Raw genomic sequence first — 20,658 nt, 5'->3', positions numbered from 1 at the left:
TCAGTGCTGGCTCCCAGATAATTTCACGTGTATAAGCACAGTGTTATCTATATGAAAAACATGAACTAACACCCTCTAGTGGTGAAAAACTGTTAAGATGCATTCTGAAAAGAGGTGGCCTTCAAGGTCTAAGAAATTAGCATATGAACCTCCTAGGTTAAGCTTTTAACTAAGAATACCAAGAGAACAAAGCAAAATTGATGATAAAAGTAAATTGGAAAATTGTTTAAAATTACATGCCCTATCTGAATCATGAAAGTTTATTTTGGACTAGACTGTCCCTTTAAGTATATATCAGTTATTTTAAGAGTGGACTAGATATTTTTCTCCAAACCTTATAGCTGGTTGTTTAACATTGCATATAGATTAGATATTCAATATATTTTTATGTCAGCATGAAGACCAGGCTTACTTTGTTAAGAGGCCCTTGCATTGGTGGAGAGCTAACAAAGATAAATAGCCCACCTTGGTGAAAATGGCAAAAAACCCTACTTATGCCTCTCAGGCACCTCAACACCATCTGAGCACCTCTTCTCTGCTGTAGGCAAAATAGCTTGCAAAAAACAAGAGCCTTTCAATTTCAATGCAAATGTTCTGAAAGAGTGAATAACAGAATGTTTTAAACAGTGGTAGTCTACCTATTACTAGTTCTACCTCTTTTCAAACAGTTTGTGGTTTTGCTTAATTATATATAAAAAAAAAAATCCGCTGCTTAAAAAATTGCACCAACAGTTGTGTTAATGTAAAGTTTTAGTCTGAAGTTTATATTTATAACACTCAGTATATGGATTTTATTTTAAATATAGGAACAAATTATTTATTTATTTATTATCTGATTAGTCAAAAAAATAATTGGCCAATTAATCTATTATGAAAATAATCGTTAGTTGCAGCCCTAGTATTCTTATACCTGTGTCATGCAGCAGTATTTAAATACCTTAGTATTGTTATATGCCTGTGTCATGCAGCAGTATTTATATACTTTAGTATTGTTATATACCTATGTCATACAGCAGTACTTATATACCTTAGTATTGTTATGTACCTGTGTCATACAGCAGCAGTACTTATATACCTGAGTATTCTTATATAGCTGTGTCATACAGCAGTACTTATATACCTTAGTATTGTTATGTACCTGTGTCATACAGCAGCAGTACTTATATACCTAAATATTCTTATATATCTGTGTCATTCAGCAGTATTTATATAACTTAGTATTGTTATATAACTGTGTGTTATACAGCAGTACTTATATACCTGAGTATTGTTATATGGCTTTCATTCAGCAGTACTTATATACCTGAGTATTGTTATATGCCCTGCCATACAGCAGTACCTATTACTTATATACCTGAGTATTCTTATATATTTGTGTCATGCAGCAGTATTTATATACCTTAGTATTGTTATATGCCTGTGTCATGCAGCAGTATTTTTATACCTGAGTATTCTTATTTATCTGTGTCATGCAGCAGTATTTATATACCTTAGTATTGTTATATACCTGTGTCATACAGCAGTACTTATATACCTGAGTATTCTTTTATATATATATATATATATATATATATATATATATATATATATATATATGTGTGTGTGTCATGCAGCAATATTTATATACCTTAGTATTGTTAGATACCCTGTCATACAGCAGTACTTATATACCTGAGTATTCTTATATATCTGTGTCATACAGCAGTACTTATATACCTGAGTATTGTTATATACCTGTGTCATGCAACAGTACTTATATACCTGAGTTTTGTTATATGCCTGTGTCATACAGCAATACTTATATACCTGAGTATTATATGTGTGTGTGTGTCATGCAGCAGTATTTATATACCTTAGTATTGTTATATACCTGTGTCATACAGCAGTACTTATATACCTGAGTATTGTTATATACCTGTGTCATGCAGCAGTACTGACACCTGAGTATTGTTATATACCTGTGTCATGCAGCAGTAAAGATATACCTTTATCATACAGCAGCAGTACTTATATACCTGAGTATTCTTATATAACTGTGGCATACAGTATTCTTATATGGCTTTCATTCAGCAGTACTTATATACTTTGTATTGTCATATGCCCTGCCATACAGCAGTACTTATTACTTATATACCTGAATATTCTTATATATCTGTATCATGCAGCAGTATTTATATACCTTGGTATTGTTATATGCATGTGTCATGCAGCAGTATTTATATCCAAAACTTGAAGAAAACCAGCGAGCCTCAGTTTAAGGTATAAGAACCTTTATTAATTCTTCAAGGAAACAACATGTAATGTAGTTAAAACTGCACACAGGCAGTGCTGTCAGCCATGCATCTGACGCGTTTCGGCTAGTATGCCTTAATCGTAGATGCCCAATCAGTGACCATACAACACATATATAGTCACTGCAATTAAACAAAAGTACAAAACACTGTGGCTTAATTAGCTACTTCAAACAGACTTAATTGATTCGTTATTACATGTGCAACAGAGAAGCTGGGTTCAGTTGTTAAATCGAACACATTAATTATACACTGCATTTGTATTAACCATCCCTCTCCCATTGCATTTGTCCCATAAAATTAGTGTATATGTTGGAAATGAAAAAATATATATAATCATAACCAGTTATCACTTGTTTTCTTAAATACCTTATAAAACAATAACTTCATGGCTAATAGGGATGATTAGGCAAACAAATGTGCTTTGAGACAACTTGTAGGAAGCATAAAAAATTATATTTTTTTCCAAAAATTAATTATGTCTCTGCTAATATTAAAACCCTGTGGTCTTCTAGTTCTAAGAAGAAATATCCAGAAGGCTTCCCTATGAAACATTTTGGCTGTTTTATCCCCACCCCTGGGACCATTTTGTATGCGTTCAATAACACACCAATTAAAGGTGGTTATATTCTTGTCATGTATCAGTATGAAGTGGCACACAAGGTCTGAACAATCTGCTCCTTGCTCTATATTGTTGAGATGTTCCCTGATGCGTGAGCGTGCCTCTCTTGAGGTACACCCAACATACTGTAGTTTACACTGGGAACATTCTGCAAGGTAAATTACAAACTTTGTGCGACAATTGGTACATTCACTTAAATCAAAAACTCTTTGAGTTACATACGATTGGAACTGTTTAGTAGGTCTCATGTGGTTACAATTGTGAAAAGTGGCACTTATAGTGACCTTTAGAGGTGAGCCAACTACTTATTCTTGTTTGTTTATTTTGTATCATGGAGGGAGATAAACTGTTGCCTAGTGTAGTACCCCTCTTGGAAATAAAACTACAACCTCTTGACACATAGTCCTTAAGACTGTCCTCTCCTGTTACAATTGATTTGATTTGTATGGGTTTCATACCAGTAAGCATTGGGCGTCAATTTTTCATACGCCAGATAACCAGCAGTGACACTTTTAAGGGTAACTTAAGGATTAATTTTGAGCAATGGGGTTTCCTTACAATTTAATAATACTGTATGTAGTGGTATACAAACAAATGTCATGTAATTATTAGCTTAACTAATATTATCTACTAAGATTGCTGGAATGGGCCTGTGAACATAAGAAAACAAGGTAATACCAGGCCCTAATCGTCCGATCTTATTACCCCAGCGTCAGGAATACAGCAAATAAACGGATGGGAAAAGTGCATCTGTGTATCTTTGTGATACAGGTCGAATATAATGAAATTTCACTGTAAGAGGCATCCGATATTGGCGGAATATTGGATAATCAGCTGGAGCTCTAAGGGAATGCAACCTCTCAGGATCGCTGTACGGACACGCCCCCCAGACCAATACATTTTAACTATGCATGTGTGATAGAAAGGAGAACATCTAATAGAACCGGGCTAATAAAATAACATAAAGATAGTGTGAACTGGTTCACTACTCTCCCCTGATGCATTTCGCCCGATTGGGCTTTATCAAAGGCAGCGAGCCGCCGGATCTATGGGAATATATATTCTGTGAACCGGAAGTCCCCCCCTTGCACCATTCCGATTGGTTATGAGAGTGTACATGGAGTATCAGCGATAGACATTTGCAAGAACCAATGTCAGATAGTAAGGCTCTTAGCTTAAGTGTCTATTGAGGAATCTGTCTATTGAGATTATGAATGTTATGGATCAATTTTCATAGGGCAGAAAGTAAATATGTGTAGATCTGCCAGGAAATATTCGCCTCATTTGTCAATAAATATGATCTTGGCGGTCATGTGTATAGGAGAAACCGGGGGATCAATTAATTAGAATAAATATTCTAACACTTGTGACATTCTAAGAGTCAATGATAATAATGAAAATCCTGACTTCATGAAAATACAATGAAATCAAATAAACTTAATATAAAGTGAGATAAAATGAAATGAAGTGGTTACGTGAATCATCCGTGTTATGAATAAATGAATTTGTGTTTTAATTGTGTTGCAAAATGTGCAGAGAAGAATAATGTGAAAAATAAAACATTATGAAATAAGAATTAGTGAGATTGGTATTTAATGAGATAAAAAGTGCTGTGACTATGAGTGTGGATAAATTAAATAATGATTAGGTGAAAATGATGAAGAAATATCCTAGTGTTACTTGATAAATTGTAAAGGATGCGTGATTGAATATATGTGTGGCTAAAGATCTATATTCTATAGATCATGTTTAGTGGTGCTTTAACATATGTGCTTCGTGTGAATACACCTATTACCCAAAATAAATATTGTTATCGTGATTTCCGCTCATTGATTATGTTCAATATGTTCTCAGGCCATGGCCATGGTGTAATAAAATTAAAGTCAAAATTTAAATTTAAATTTTATAATCTATTATGAATACTTATGGTTTCCATTTTATCCAGTTGAGTACCTGAAGATGACATAGTTCATTTCAAAAAGGTTAAATAAGGTAATAAATGCTCTTCCACATGTTAATACAATTGAAAATAAAATAAAATTGAATATACCATAAATTATAATTAATATTTGTGCTATTTATGCGAAATATTATTTCGGTGACTTCGATCTTATCTTAAAGTTAAACAGAAGTAATAATAACATTAAAATAATGGTCAAATGTCTCATTACTGGAGATTAATCTTGGTAATATTAAAACAACTAGCTGGTTGAATGGTTTATTATTGTGGAAGTCTTGATGTAAATAATATTACAATAATATTACAGCTGATGGGTACTTTAATATCTTAGAGTGTCTAATATAAATACCATAAGATTTCCAGATTCAATTTATATAAATCTACTTCATTGTTATAATATTAACTCAAATTTCAGAATGTGAGAATTGTACTGTTAACTAGCATAGTTGTTATCTAACCCATCAGAATTTCTATATGTGAGAATTATGGTATCATTATTCATGTCTCAACAATCAAGAAGACAAATGCACAGAGATGGTATAATCATAATCCTCTTGTCATTCTCCATATCTTTTAGGTTTATCAGTCTTAATTGAACAGTCATATAATAAAAAACTAAACTAATGACTCCATCTGTATTACAAGAATACATAAAGATTATTCTGTTCATTGAGGCCCCACAGTTGTACACAAATTTCCCCCACACAACGTAATTTAACATATAGAGAACATCTGGCTGTTCAAGAAATGAGGCAATGGGATCAAGTCGTCATCAGGGGTTCGGATAAAGGTGGCAACATAGTAATATGGCCCACGGAAATGTACCTGAAAGAAGCTTCTAAACAATTGAAAGACAAATCGTGTTATACTAAACTCCTCTTTAATCCTATGGAAGGATATATAAAAATGTATACCAATTTGATCAACAGAACCTTCCAAGAAGGAGTTATTACAGCTAAAGAAAAGAAGTTCCTCACAGTGGACAAACCCAAGATAGCCACCTTTTTATATGTTACCCAAAATTCATAAAAATACTGAAGTATCACCAGGACGACCAATAGTGTCGGGTATTGGCTGTTTGACAGAGAAGGCTAGTGAATATGTTGATTACAGACTACGCCAGTATGTTGAAGAACTACCATCGTATGTACAAGACACCATGCAAGTGTTACAAAGATTGGAACATCTAACACTAAATAAGTCAACCTGGCTAGTCACCACAGATGTGGAATCCCTCTATACTTCAATCAATCACAAACAGGGCCTACAAGCCATCAAATAATTCTTAGATAGAAACTCAGAGGAAGATGAAGAACATGATAATTTTATTCTAAGATTATTAGAAATGGTGTTGAACTATAATTTTTTCACATTTGATGGCCAATTCTTCTTACAAACCCTAGGAACAGCCATGGGCACTACTTGTGCACCCACATATGCCAACTTGTTCCTCGGGTGGTGGGAAACTGAATTTGTATTTACTGATGGAAATCAGAAATACACAGACCTAATACCGTTATGGATACGCTTCATTGATGATATTTTCTTCATCTGGGAGGGTACACATCAAGAATTACAACAATTCCTCACCCATTTGAATGACAATCCGTTGAATATCAAACTAACACATGAAGAAAGCCAGACTCAAATTAACTTTCTAGATATCACAATCCGGAAAAATACTGATGGGATGATCAATACAGATCTATTCAGGAAACCGACAGCTACCAACAGCCTACTGCATAACTCCAGTGCCCATGCCCCAAGCACCATGAGAAGTCTTCCAGTAGGAGAATTCTTAAGACTCCGACGTAACTGCTCAGAAAATGATACTTTTGAGGTTATAGCAGCAGAACTTGAGGATAGATTGATCAAAAGAGGATATAGTAAAAGATCAATTAAGAAGGCCAAGCAGAGAGCCAGACATACACGTCGACAAAACTTACTACATGAAAGGCAGAAACAGAGTTCCCAAATACCTAGGCTTATTATGACCTATAATGCTCAAACCCCCCAAATTACTAATATAATCAAAAAACACTGGAATGTCCTAATGACTGACCCCATACTCAAAACCACGCTAGGCGATAAACCCTTGTTTGGATTTAGGAGAACTAAAAATATCAAAGATATTGTTACCAGCAGTCATTTCCAAAGAAACAAAACTACCTCTGCATTCAACCCAGGGACCCACAAATGTGGAAATTGCAGCACGTGCAAATTTATGCGGAACACCTCAACAATTCGGGATCGATTCGGAAGAGAACATAAAATAAAATGTTACATTAGTTGTAACACAGAGAGTGTCATTTATGTACTCCGATGCACTTGTAATCTGTATTATGTGGGAATGACGACCAGAAAACTGAGAACCAGACTTATGGAACATCTCAGAAACATAAAGAATGCTGCTAAAGACAAAGAGGAATTAAAAAACCTAACTAGTGTAGCAACACATTTTCTGAGACATCATAATTCCAACCAAAGTGACTTACAATGTTGGGGTATTGAGAAAGTCAGTCTGGGATTTAGGGGTGGCAATCTCGAGACAGCATTATTAAAATCTGAAAGTCGATGGATATATCTTTTGAACTCTGTACAACCGTGGGGCCTCAATGAACAGAATAATCTTTATGTATTCTTGTAATACAGATGGAGTCATTAGTTTAGTTTTTAATTATATGACTGTTCAATTAACTATGTTGCCACCTTTATCCGAACCCCTGATGACCACTTGATCCCATTGCCTCATTTCTTGAACAGCCAGATGTTCTCTATATGTTAAATTACGTTGTGTGGGGGAAATTTGTGTACAACTGTGGGGCCTCAATGAACAGAATAATCTTTATGTATTCTTGTAATACAGATGGAGTCATTAGTTTAGTTTTTTATTATATGACTGTTCAATTAAGACTGATAAACCTAAAAGATATGGAGAATGACAAGAGGATTATGATTATACCATCTCTGTGCATTTGTCTTCTTGATTGTTGAGACATGAATAATAATACCATAATTCTCACATATAGAAATTCTGATGGGTCAGATAACAACTATGCTAGTTAACAGTACAATTCTCACATTCTGAAATTTGAGTTAATATTATAACAATGAAGGAGATTTATATAAATTGAATCTGGAAATCTTATGGTATTTATATTAGACACTCTAAGATATTAAAGTACCCATCAGCTGTAATATTATTGGAAATTTTATACAGACTGAGTTCACAATGTTTTTGTATTTACATCAAGACTCCCACAATAATAAACCATTCAACCAGCTAGTTGTTTTAATATTACCAAGATTAATCTCCAGTAATGAGACATTTGACCATTATTTTAATGTTATTATTACTTCTGTTTAACTTTAAGATAAGATCGAAGTCACTGAAATAATATTTCGCATAAATAGCACAAATATTAATTATAATTTATGGTATATTCAATTTTATTTTATTTTTTAATTTTATTAACATGTGGAAGAGCATTTATTACCTTATTTAACCTTTTTGAAATGAACTATGTCATCTTCAGGTACACAACTGGATAAAATGGAAACCATAAGTATTCATAATAGATTATAAAATTTAAATTTAAATTTTGACTTTAATTTTATTACACCATGGCCTGAGAACATATTGAACATAATCAATGAGCGGAAATCACGATAACGATATTTATTTTGGGTAATAGGTGTATTCACACGTAAGCACATATGTTAAAGCACCACTAAACATGATCTATAGAATATAGATCTTTAGCCACACATATATTCAATCACGCATCCTTTACAATTCATCAAGTAACACTAGGATATTTCTTCATCATTTTCACCTAATCATTATTTAATTTATCCACACTCATAGTCACAGCACTTTTTATCTCATTAAATACCAATCTCACTAATTCTTATTTCATAATGTTTTATTTTTCACATTATTCTTCACTGCACATTTTGCAACACAATTAAAACACAAATTCATTTATTCATAACTCGGATGATTCACGTAACCACTTTATTTCATTTTATCTCACTTTATATTAAATTTATTTGATTTCATTGTATTTTCATGAAGTCAGGATTTTCATTATTATCATTGACTCTTAGAATGTCACAAGTGTTAGAATATTTATTCTAATTAATTGATCCCCCGGTTTCTCCTATACACATGACCGCCAAGATCATATTTATTGACAAACGAGGCAAATATTTCCTGGCAGATCTACACATATTTACTTTCTGCCCAATGAGAATTGATCCATAACATTCATAATCTCCAATAGACAGATTCTTCAATAGACACTGACAGGCTCACCTTAAGCTAAGAGCCTTACTATCTGACATTGGTTCCTGCAAATGTCTATCACTGATACTCCATGTACACTCTCATAACCAATCGGAATGGAGCAAGGGTGGGACTTCCGGTTCACAGGATATATATTCCCATAGATCCGGCGGCTCACTGCCTTTGATAAAGCCCAATCGGGCGAAACGCGTCAGGGGAGAGTAGTGAACCAGTTCACACTCTATCTTTATGTTATTTTATTAGCCTGGTTCTATTAGATGTTCTCCTTTCTATCACACATGTATAGTTAAAATGTATTGGTCTGGGTTGTGCCAGACTTAGTTTAGCTGACTTACTCGCTCTTATTATTAGCAGGTAACAGAGTTTGGTAACCCTCCGGAGGTTTCACATTACTATTAGCCACAATCTAGGGTCGTAACTGACCCGCTGATACCGTGTGAACGGAAAGTGATTTGAGTGAACTTGTCAAAACTGCAATCCAATGGAAAAAATGTGTTTAATACTTTGTGTATAATGTCGGAAGCTCCAAACACGCCACATTGTTGCCATCCGGAACTTGAATGTATGCCCTGGTCTATTACACACTTATAGTTTAAACTAGGGTTGCACCGATACCATTTTTTTTAAGACCAAGTACAAGTACCGATACTTTTTTCAAATACTCACCGATACCAATTACCGATACTTTTTTATGTCATAACAGTACCAAGCACAATACAGACTAATGATTTAACATTTTGAAATAATAAAACAGTTTTATGTGCTTGTTGTCACAAAGTTCACAGAACATGTTTATAAATAAAATTATTGCAATAAAATATATTAATAACAACAACAATAAATAACAGCTGCAGCAGCTGGGGCTGGAAAGCTCCAATTTAAAGGGGCAATTACTGAATGCAATTGGATTGTAGGGTGCCTATATAACTGATAAATCTGACATTTGTATTTAATACAAAGTAATATAATTTAATTCTGAAAATAATATTGGGGAAGGAGTATCCCAGTTATCTCCTTTGAGAAAAATGGGGCATTTGTATTCTACTGACTCAACAGAAATTATGGCTGGTCTTCATAATTTTTCCAGGGCTGCTTTTTATTCCCAGTCCAGCCCTGGCTAAGGGTGTTCCTCAGAGTACAGTATGTTTTGAGCATAATTGTGCAAGATGAGAGGCTTCCAGCTATAAAGTAGTAGCTTTTAAAGCACTGCTCTGACGTAAAATAATACAAATAACAGCAATTTGTATTGGCAGAACAGAAGTGAACAATTTTTAGTTAAGTCTCCACTCAAAATTAAAAACGGGAACATACAGTTTGAAAAAAGCCACAAGATGGCATATGGGTAGGAATTGGAGGTATCGGTTTAAGTATCAGTGCATTTGCATGAGTACAAGTACTCATGCAAATACTTGGTATCGATACCGATACTAGTATCGGTATCGGTGCAACCCTAGTTTAACCGTTCATAGTCTGGGTTGTGCCAGACTTAATTTAGCAGAAACACATGTACATTTAACTACAATTCATGGTATGAATGAATGATCGTAACTTATACGCTAATACTGTGGGGTATAAATGAGTGATTCCAGCCAAAATGCTGAAGCTGAGAATTAATAGAAATAGTATGAAAAGAACCCCTATGTACAGACTTATGCTAAATACATGCCTTATTACTATCATCTAGATGCTATGGGTCAGCGGATTGAAATACGCTAATTTATGTGATCTGCATTGAGATTATATCCATTTTTTGGTATATCCATCTTACTACCATAGCTGTGCAGACTATAGCTACTATTAACGTAGCAGTGCAACCAAACGGTCTGATATCAAAACTGTTACAGTGTCATATGTAAATTAATCCAGTGGGTTACTTCGCTGAATCAGATATAATAAATAATAACAATTACCTAAAGACAGCATTAACCTATATCTGGGTCAATTAATCCTTCACCAGTAGGATGATTAGACTAATTTACCCGCATTTACAATACTGGCTTTTTATTTAAGCCTCGTTGCTCTCAGACCGACTCGAATGTACATTCATTTACCACTTTGCCAATTAATTTAAAACCCGGGACGTTCCTGACTAAGGACAACTGACAATTTAACCTCTACTATCTGTTAACAATGTGGTAACAAATTTCAAACCTGGGACGCTACTGACTAGGACAGCTGACAATTTGACTTCTACTATCTATTGACCAATGAGTTTTTAAGGTCATAGTATGGTCGCACAAATACTTCACTAACCACAGCTAACAGTTCAAATGAGGGTTCCTAGCCGATACGCTCATGCGGCTTAACATAAATGTGCGGTTTTCAATAAGATGTTAGTATCGTGACTTTAAGACATTTATAACTTTATGCCATGATATTCAACCCTTCATCATAAAGGGTGATTATACCAATTGTTTATATTTGTATATCCATTTGAATTACCAACATGGGCATACATTAGCCTATAGGTTCTTTGATTGATTTGAAAGAACATATATAAATCAACAGTCCAAGCAACTTTTCATTTGGATATTAATTGTAAATTATGTTCCGCTTCATCATAGTGATTTCTTGATCTGTGTTAATCATAGTGATTTCTTGATCTGTGTTACTACAGTTATTCATATAACACTTTAATCACTGTTGAATTTTCACTTGAGTTCAATATACCCTATCTACATATCATTTGTGTAAGTTAACTCTGTGGAGTCCTCACCTTTGACCGGAACTCTGAGGTCATTGTCATAATTTACAGAGTTATCAGCTGAATTATTTATTTAAAACTATACTATTAGGAAAACAATTTTCCCTTACTTAACAGTATGTGTGAATCATAGGAATACTATTTATTAGATCACTACTAATGTGAGAATATATACAGGCTGAATCCTATTATCTAGTGATCTACTTCATTCAGCACATCTAGTAATTATACCGGTGCAATTTTTATCCTGTATGTCATTTAACCAAACGATTTTGTTTTTTTAGAATTATTAATAAAAGTTATATTTTATTTATCCTGTTTGTGTAGTTCTACCCATTAGTCAGGGCCCAGAGTGCTATATGCTATATGCATACTTTTGGAACATGGTTACTCTTTCTTAACCATTTTCCTATGTGCCAGAAGGATAAGACCTTGTTCAGGCCTGGTCTGGCAGAAATAATTTCTGATATTACGGGTGGAAAACGGTCTTTTCTACCGCAAGACAAGAAGAACAGACTCAAAGGACGTGACGTCAAAGTAATTTTAGTTCCTTTCGTTATTATTATTATTATTATCGGTTATTTGTAGAGCGCCAACAGATTCCGTAGCTCTATTAACAAAGACGGAGTACAACAAAACAATTATAGGGATCAAATGGGTAGAGGGCCCTGCCAAGAGTTGCACTGTTGTAGTCAGCTCTTGAGAAGGTGATCAACAAACAGCTGGACTCTTAGGCTTACATGCTAAGGGGGTTCAGGGGATAGCAATGGAGGAGAGGAACTGGTATTAGGAAAGGTTAGTGTAGGTTGTATGCATCCCTGAACAGTAGAGTCTTTAGGGAGCTTTTAAAACTAGAAGATAGTCTTGTGGAGCGAGGCAGAGAGTTCCACAAGATGGGAGTCAGTCTGGAGAAGTCCTGTAAACGGGAGTGTGATGAGGTGACAAGAAAGGAGGAGAGTAGGAGGTCATGAGCAGAGCGAAAGGGACGGGAGGGACAGTATCTGGAGACAAGGTCTGAGATATAGGGGGGAGCAGTGCAGTTGAGGGCTTTGTATGTCAGAGTGAGAGTTTTGTGTTTGATCCTAGAGGCAAGAGGAAGCCAGTGAAGGGATTGGCAGACAGGTGCAGCGACGTGTAAGGAAGATGAGTCTGGCAGAGGCATTCATTATGGATTGTAAAGGAGCTAGGCGGCAGGTGGGGAGACCAGAGAGGACAGAGTTGCAGTAATCAAGGCGGGAAAGAATGAGTGGATTAAAATCTTAGTTGTGTCTTGTGTAAGGAAGTGTCTAATTTTAGAGATGTTTTTAAGGTGGAAGCGGCAGGCTTTATCCAAGGACTGAATATGAGGAGTGAAGGAAAGATCTGAGTCAAATGTGACCCCGAGACATCGGGCATGCGGGGTAGGGGTAATGATGGAGTTGTCGACAGTTATAGAGATATTGGGGGTGGAGATTTTGGAAGAAGGGGGGAAAATGAGGAGCTCAGTTTTGGAGAGATTTAGCTTGAGGTAGTGAGAGGACATCCAGGAAGAGATGTGAGAAAGACAGTTAGTGACACGGGTTAGCAAGGAAGGAGATAGGTCTGGTGCAGAGAAGTAGATTTGGGTGTCATCGGCATACAAATGATATTGGAAACTGTGGGACTTAATTAGGGAACCTAGTGATGACGTATAGATTGAGAAGAGAAGGGGACCGAGGACAGAGCCTTGCGGTACTCCAACAGAAAGTGGTGATGGGGCAGAGGAGGCCCCAGAGAAGGCTACACTGAAGGTACGGTTTGATAGGTAGGAAGAGAGCCACGAAAGGGCTGTGTCACAGATGCCGAAGGATTGGAGGGTTTGGAGCAAAAGAGGGTGGTCGACAGTGTCAAAGGCTGCGGACAGATCAAGGAGGATAAGCAGAGAGAAGTGGCCTTTTGATTTAGCTGTAAGTAGGTTGTTGGTGACCTTAACAATAGCTGTCTCTGTGTAGTGATGGGGACGAAATCCAGATTGCAGCGGGTCAAGAAGGGAGTTTAAAGTAAGGAAATGGGATAGGCGTGCATATACTAGTTTTTCAAGAAGCTTTGAAGCAAGAGGGAGGAGGGAAATGGGGCGGTAGTTGGATGGGGAGGTAGGATCAAGGGAACGTTCTTTGAGGATAGGTGTGACCAGTGCATGTTTCATCGATGAGGGAAATGTACCAGTGCTGAGGGAGAGGTTGAAAATGTGTGTTACTATAGGGGTAAGGGTAGCAGAGAGGGAAGGGAGTAGCTGTGAGGGGATAGGGTCAAGGGGACTGGTAGTGAGGTGAGAGCTCAGTATAAGTGCCGAAACTTCTTCCTCAGTAACAGGGGAGAATGAACTAAGTTTCAGGTTATGAGGGTTGTGGTTGAGTGAGAGCATTTGAGGGGGAAGAGAGTGGAATTATGTTGAGAGCTGATTTCATGTCTGATGGAGTCAATTTTGTTAATGAAGTGACTGGCAAAGTCTTGAGCTGACAGAGAAGGTGTATTAGGAAGTGAGGGAGGGCGGAGGAGAGTATTGAAAGTGGAGAACAGACGTTTTGGGTTTGAAGAAAGATTAGAGAGAAGAGTAGAGAAGTAGTGTTGCTTGTGGAGATTAAGGGCAGAGTAGTAGGGGTTCAAGATGAATTTGTAATGAAGAAAATCAGCTGAACTCCGTGATTTTCTCCAATGCCGTTCAGCAGTACGGGAACATCTGCGTAGGTACCGTGTCAGAGGAGTATGCCAGGGCTGGGGATGAGTGTGTGATTTCCAAGCAGTAGTAAGAGGGGCGATATTGTCAAGGACGGATATAAGGGTGGAATTATAGTGGCAGATAGATTGTTCAGGGCAGGAAAAGGAGGAGAAGGATGAGAGGAGCGGTTTAAGGGAATTAGCAAGTTGTTGCTGATCTAAAGACATAATGCTTCTGTGAAGTTTGGTGTGAGGAGTAGAAGGTGGGAGAGTTGTAGGATGGGATGATATTTTGCAAGTAAGGAGATGGTGGTCAGAAAGAGGAAAAGGGGAGTTTGAGAAATTTGAGAGAGTGCATCGATAGCTAAAGATCAGGTCAAGAGAGTGACCGTCTTTGTGAGTGGGAGAATCAGTCCATTGTGACAGACCGAAAGAGGAAGTGAGTTGCAGAAGTTGTTTAGCAGATGAGGCAGTGGGATTGTTAAGAAGGATGTTGAAGTCGCCAAGAATGAGGGCAGGGGTGTCTGAGGAAAGGAAATAGGGTAACCACGCAGCCAAGTGATCTAAAAATTGAGTTGAGGAGCCAGGGGGTCGGTATATGACTGCAACACGTACAGAGAGAGGGGAGAATAAGCGAATCATGGGTTTCGAATGAGGGAAAAGTGAGGGAAGAGATAGGATGTATTTGTTGAAAGGTGCAACGAGAGGAAAGTAAAATACCTACACCACCTCCTTGTCTATTACCAGACCTAGGAGTGTGGCTGAAGTGGAGACCCCCATGTGACAGAGCAGCAGTGGATGCTGTGTCTAGGGGAGAGAGCCAGGTTTCTGTTAGGGCCAGAAGGTTGAGGGAGCGGGAGATGAAGAGGTCATGTATAGAAGTGAGCTTGTTGCAAACAGAGCAAGAGTTCCAGAGTGCACAAGTGAAAGGGGTAGTGGCTTTAGATGCAAGAGGAATGTGAGTAAGGTGTGCAGAGTTTTGTGTTCTGAGTCTATGGGATGGTACACATGGATGTGCACGGTTTGTCAGTGGTTGGGGACCAGGATTAGGGGAGATGTCACCAGCAGTAAGTAGAAGCAAGAGGGAGAGTGACATGAGATGAGATACAGATTTGCAGTAGTGAGACTGCTTTTGAGATGAGCTGCAGGGGAGAGAGAGAGTGTTTAGGAATAGGTAAAGTTCATGAGTACAAAAGTAAGGTGGGTTTAAGAGAGATGGGCTAATGAATAGTGCAGGTGGAGAGGGAGAAGGATTGAATAGTGCAGTTTGTTATAGAGACAAAGGGTAGCAAAAAGGAATATGAATATATTGAGCATTTTTACAGAATTGGGAACCAGTTAAAAACATAAGACACAGAATTACTGTAACAATTGCATAAGGGAACAAAAGGTATATGAAACATAATATTACAAAAGCACTGTGTATTCTATAGGCTTAAGGGAATGGAAGGATGTGCTGATCAGTGTTTGCGCTTGTCATTTCAGGAGAGTGAAAGTTGGGTGAAATGGGTGAAAGTTTACCCATTTTTAATTATTATCAATAAAGTTTGATTTTAATTAGTAGAGTGACGTAACCAATCATAGTATTTCTGAGGGATTTGAGTGCTAAAATGTATCCCTTTCTCAATTTCTGTTAGTTGTCTTTGAAAATACTCTTGGAGTAGGGTCAGGATTCCTAGATTTTTATATTTTCTCCAGGAAGGTCTGGAGATAGGGTTGTCAGTCAGTTCTCTGAAAGGTCAGATTTCTGCATTATCTATTTTGTTACACAAGCGTCTGGCGGATATGCCAGATGTTCATTCTTTTTGTCAGGCGCTGGTCAGAATCAGGCCTGTGTTTAAACCTGTTGCTCCTCCTTGGAGCCTTAATCTTGTTCTTAAAGTTTTGCAGCAGGCTCCGTTTGAGCCAATGCATTCCATAGATATTAAGTTGCTATCTTGGAAAGTTTTGTTTCTTATTGCTATTTCTTCTGCTCGGAGAGTTTCGTAACTCTCGGCTTTGCAGTGTGATTCTCCTTACCTTATCTTTCATGCGGATAGGGCGGTTCTTCGTACTAAATTGGGGTTTCTTCCTAAAGTGGTTTCGGTTAGAAATATTAATCAGGAAATTTTTGTTCCTTCTATCTGTCCCAATCCTTCTTCTCATAAAGAACGTCTGTTGCACAACTTGGATGTTGTGCATGCTCTAAAATTCTACCTACAGGCGACTAAAGATTTTCGCCAGTCTTCTGCCCTGTTTGTTTCTCAGGAAAGCGTAAGGGTCTGAAGGCCACTTCTACTTCTCTTTTCCTCTGGTTGAGAAGTATGATTCATTTTGCTTATGAGACTGCTGGACAGATAATTTCAGCTCATTCCACTAGGGCTGTCCCCTCTTTTTGGGCTTTCAAAAATGAAGCTTCTGTGGAACAGATTTGCAAGGCTGCAACTTGGTCCTCTCTGCATACTTTTTCCAAATTTTCCAAATTTGATACTTTTGCCTCGGCTGAGGCCTCTTTTTGGAGAAAGGTTCTTCAAGCGGTGGTGCCTTCTGTTTAGGTCTGTCTGTCTTTTTCTCCCTCTGTGTTCATTCTGTGTCCTCTAGTTTGGGTATTGGTTCCCACTAGTAATTGAATGACGTTGTGGACTCTCCATATCTTAGAAAAGAAAACAAAATTCATGCTTACCTGATAAATTTCTTTCTGGATATGGAGAGTCCACGACCCCACCCTTTATTAAGACAGTTATTTTTGACTAAACCTCAGGCACCTCTACACCTTTGTGTTATTCCTTTTCCATTTCTCTTTGGTCGAATGACTGGGGATTATGGGGAGGGGAGTGACACTTAACAGCTTTGCTGTGGTGCTCTTTGCCTCCTCCTGCTGGCCAGGAGTTATATTCCCACTAGTAATTGAATGACGCCGTGGACTCTCCATATCCGGAAATAAATACATTTATCTGGTAAACATACATTTTGTTTTCGCTCATATTACAAGTTGAAAGTATACGCAATCGCTTGAGCATAATTAAAGTAAGCACAACCTCAGAGCACCGGTTAACTGTTTCGCTAAACAAAAAAGTTTCACTTAAAAAATACATTACAAAGTACAGTTACACTCATAATAACCCCATCTAATAAAATTATTTTAAAAAAATATAGCAAATAAAAAGTTATAAGGGCTCATAGATATGAGGTGTAAAAAAAAAAAGGCTGGCAAAGGGCTTAACATAGACATACACATTACAGACATATATACACATATAAACACATAATTACATATGTATACATATATAGACATATACCGTATATAAGTGCATTCAAGTAGAGGAATAAGTGAATAATTAGCTGCAAAGTGAAAAGATGATGTAGGATAGATAGTGAGTATAAAAAGGCAGATATAGCTTAGAACTTTTTATAAATATTTACAATTAAATGAATATGTTAAACCTGTTTGAGACATTCTAGGGAATATTGCACGCCTTAATTCACAAAGGGGTTAAACACAAGCGGTTCAATCACAGTCCTTTAGTAAAGTTTAACTAATGATTTTTCTAATTTAATTTGGGGATTTGTGTAGCTTAATCATTTGATAAACATTTATAGGGTTATGATTGAGCCCACTTGGGAGCTGCAGAGAACTGCTTGTTAGTGAGACAATCAGCAGCAGCAGTCATATGAGCCTGCCAATCCACAGCTGTGTTCAGTTGGGCATCTACAGCCTTTGTGGCTTTGACAGAAACTTTAATTTGACTCCTTTGCAAGGGTAAACACATAGGGCTAGATTACAAGTTGTGCGCTAATGTTAGTGTGGAACATGGTAAGCAATATCACGACCGTGCTAACGTTCATATTACAAGTTGAAAGTAAAAGATTGCTCTCAAGCTCAAACAGAAACTGCGCTAGAAGAATTAGCGCGACTGGAGACCTAGCTTTGACCGTAGGGGTTAAAAAAAAGTTTACAAAACACTTTAAAAACATATTAAAATAAACTATTAGACTCATATATACACTTTCTGGGGGAAAATCATACAAATATTGATAAAAATGTTTTATAAGGGTTAAATCATATACAGTACATATTGATATGTTATATATGTGTATATATATATATATATATATATATATATATATATATGTGTGTTTTTTTATTTTTATATATATATATATATATATATAAAATCACAAAAGAGCGCACTCCCACCTTCCAAACCAACTACCAGGGTGCAGTCGGATAAAGTATACAATTGCAAAAAGGCATGCACTCACTGGGTTTGTGCAAAATAGATGCTTTATTGGCACACAGAAAAAACAGTGACGTTTCGGGGATCAATCACCCCTTCGTTAGTCCGAGTGTTGAGACTGGAACTCTCAGCTCTCGGATTCTGGCTCCTACCTGTGGCGTGTCTTCAGGGTCGACACGTTTTGAGGGGGGAAGGGTCATGGGATTGGTGCAGGGAGAACGCCTCCGTCACGGCGGTAAATTTAAAGGACAACAGGATACTCCGCACTCAAAAAAACAAGATTCTTCAGCAAGCCATATGGATAAAATTTCAAAGGTTTATTTGAACATCTAAAAACATAGGATCCATAGAAAACACATGTAAAACAAACACTTGTAGCAAGCTGTACGCGTTTCGGTCTCCTCCGAGCCCTTACTCATCAGCTGTATGCTCATCTACCAAGTGAGCACCTTTTAAAGGTGTACAATTACGTTAAACCCTTAATTCATTTAAAGGAAAATTGCATTGACCGTATACCTAAACTTTCAAATACATATCATATCACATTGTGCTAGCATTTAATAACGTGCAATCTCAAAGGCAACCGTGATAATTGAAAACGTAAATATATACAAATATTTAAAATAATTCATCAATTGCAATTTTAAACATTTAGTATGCAAAACTGACAAAACATGGTATGAGCAAAGCAATAGTGGACATCAACAGAGAGTGAAATATGACGAAATACTAATGCTTATTATCACTTATTTTCATATGCTTATGTAAGTTTATACTGGGAAGGAAATTCTACTTTGTATTGCACATCAAGAAACAACCTCTTGTAACCAAAATTTAAAGATAAACACTTTTGTATCAAAGTGAAGTCTATTGGATATTTCACTTAAATACCAGATACCCATTGGGTCTCAATTCCCATATAGACACTATTCTTTTTTTATTGGAGTCTAATGGGTATTCCTGTACTCACTAACAGTGGGACCTCGGTTTACGAATTTAATGCGTTCTCCGGGACGCTTCGTATTGCGAAAAATTCGTAAACCGAAACACGGTTTCCCATAGGAATGCATTGAAAACCAATTAATGCGTTCCGGAGAAAAAAGGCTCCAAAACCTGCTGCAAAAGGCTCCAAAAGGCTCCACAACTTGCTGCAAATGGCTCCAAAAGGCTCAGCAACTTGCTGCAAATGGCTCCAAAACCGGGACACTTGTTTCGTATTGCGAAAAAAATTCGTAAAACGAAACACGGTTTCCCATAGGAATGCATTGAAAACCAAATAATTTGTTCGTATTGCGAAAAAAATTCTTAAACCGAGGCATTTTTTTCCCAGAATTTTCATTCGTAAACCGAAATTTCGTTTACCGAGTCGTTTGTTAACCGAGGTCCCACTGTATATTTAAAGCTTAGTCACAATCTTTTGAAATTGTATCATTGAATTTTGATTTCAAGAGGAATCATTTGTCTATATTTACGTTTTCAAATATCACTGTAGCCTTTGAGATTGCATGTTAGGTGCTAGCACAATGTGATAGGATATGTATTTGAAAGTTGCAATGCTCGTGGGATATTCCACTATCAGACCAAACTTGGCCAGTAGTCTTCTTATCCCGGCGTCAAGCTGGAATGATAGGGAATATCCCAGAGCAGAGAGAGTTCGTAAAATGAAGTATGCGGTACTCACAATAGGAAGGGTAGTCTTTGGCGGCAACAGTTCAAGGGTAAACCAATAGAAGGCAGAAATCGGCAACAAAGGGTATCCAATAATTGCAGTTCAGGAATAAACCAATAGAATGGTCAGGCAGGCAGAGTTCGGTAACAGTATAGCAATCCAATGGTTCAAGGGTTAAACAGGCAGAGTGGTCAGACAGACAGAGTTCAA

The sequence above is a fragment of the Bombina bombina genome, chromosome 6 (assembly GCF_027579735.1).
Source record: "Bombina bombina isolate aBomBom1 chromosome 6, aBomBom1.pri, whole genome shotgun sequence".
NCBI classification, from domain to species: domain Eukaryota; kingdom Metazoa; phylum Chordata; class Amphibia; order Anura; family Bombinatoridae; genus Bombina; species Bombina bombina.
This window is presented reverse-complemented; position numbering follows the sequence as displayed.